We start from the raw sequence: 2,110 nt of genomic DNA, 5'->3' as shown, positions 1-2,110 counted from the left end.
TGAAATGCTAAACATGTAAAGCTACTCATGCTCTTCTAATAGTAAAAGAATCATAACAAACTGAAATGCTAAACATGTAAAGCTACTCATGCTCTTCTAATAGTAAAAGAACAATGCATACTGAAATGCTAAACATGTAAAGCTAATCAGAATAACATGCTAGCATAAGGAAAACTAAAACTTGCTGAGTTTTAAACACTTTCTGAATCTTATTTCACTTGCTTAAAAACTTATTCTTTTATTTCACTTATTTAAAACTTATACTTTAATACTTCAAAATAATAATCAACTTCTCTTGGGCCCAGGCGTAGTACCAAAGCGCGCTCCCTAATAGAGACTGGGGTAGCGAGCCACCAGTTCTACGAGGGTAAAGACCTCGGTCTTACCAGGGCCAAGACCTCGGAATTGGTCACCTGGATTTATTTAACGACAACCTCGGAAGTCGGGTACTAGCCTTTCTTTAAAAGAAAATACTTGTTATCTTTTAATATTTGTATAATAAAATGCCTTGGCATTTCTTTGAGCTATTGGTGTGCTACTGATCCCAATTCTTAAACTAAGGGATCCTATTAAGACCTTGGTCTCTCTTTCTTATAACTACTTAAACCTCTAAGGATTTAATAGAACTCTTATTTTTTTCCACTTACATGCAGATCCTAGAGTTTTTTTATAGAGCAACAGGATTCTTTAAGCATATATCAACAGAATAAATCAAAGGAAAGCAAACCTAACTTCTTTAAGCATGATACAACAGATATAAATCAAAGGAAAACAAACCTAACTTCTTTAAGCATGCTACAACAGATATAATTCAAAGGAAAACTAAATCTTACTTCTTTAAGTATGCTACAATAGAATTAAATAAAGGAAACCACATCTGAATTCCTTAAGCATGCTATGTCAGAATTAAAACAAAGGGAAGCAAATCTAAATTTTTTAAGCATGCTTCAAAATAAGAAACAAAGAATCTACACTGCTAAAGGAGATAAATTGTAACGCTATAAAATGCAAAAATCTGCACTACTACAAAAGGTAAAAATCTGCACTGCTTCAAAATGCAAAAATCTGCACTTAATGGGTCTACACTTCTAAGCTATTTCCAACAAGGCAAAGCATGAGGAAAAGATGCTGCTACTATCAGAAATTTCTACGTAAAGATAGAAATATACTAGGACATACACTTAACAAACCTACACCTTCTAAATTACTTCTAGCAAAGCAAAGCATAAGGAAGAGGTAATCACTGCTGCTATCAAAAGTTAACCCATGATATACTAAAGCATGCACTCAGTAGGTCTACAGATTCTGATTCGTTTCCAGCAAAGCAAGGCATAAGGTAAGAGTGCTATTACTATAAAAGAAATTGCTACATAAAGATGATGGAATGCTTGAATCTGCTGGAATTTAAAACATAGGTAAAGCTTGATACATATGTAAAGCTTATACTTCTATAGGGCAATAGAGGTCCTTAGGCATGTTACATTCATGATTCAAACTGAAATACTACACTATAAACTCAAACCGAACATCAATTATTCTATTAAGAAATGCATTGGCAGATTTCTGTTAAGCACATGCTATTAAAAGGGTGATTTCTATATGCCACGGCAAGGGAACCAAAGAAAAAGTTTCTACTATAAACAATTGCTACTGTGAACTTAAAATCCTAATTGTTCTTCATGCTCTTTGCCTAGAACAACAAAATCTGAAATCCAGTTACAAAGCTTGACGTAAACCGCCTGCATGCTTGAACTTTACCATTCATGTTCTTCCTTGAACCTCACGGCAGCAAACCCAATCCACAATCTTCACAGAAAATTCGAAAACAAAAGGAATAAGAACCCGAAACTATCCTACTGCATGTGAGTAGCGACTTACCTTAGGTTTTCTTGGACTTACAGCCGAAAAGGAAGCACTAGGGTTTCGGGAGAACTTGAGCTCTCGGTGATTCCTCTGTGTCAGCGTGCTCCCCTCGACGAGATGACCGAGAAGGTGTGAAGACCTCACGGAGAAAGGTGCTCTCCGGCCGCCGAAGACGTGCCCTAAGTGTGGCTTCGTTTCCACCCGAGAGGAGAAGCGCCGTCGCGAGAGAGGAGAGGAAAGGTTTTCA

The sequence above is a fragment of the Zingiber officinale genome, chromosome 3A (genome assembly GCF_018446385.1).
Source record: "Zingiber officinale cultivar Zhangliang chromosome 3A, Zo_v1.1, whole genome shotgun sequence".
In the NCBI taxonomy this organism is placed as follows: Eukaryota; Viridiplantae; Streptophyta; class Magnoliopsida; order Zingiberales; family Zingiberaceae; genus Zingiber; species Zingiber officinale.
The sequence above is the reverse complement of the archived record's forward strand: the minus strand, read 5'-3'. Positions refer to the sequence as shown.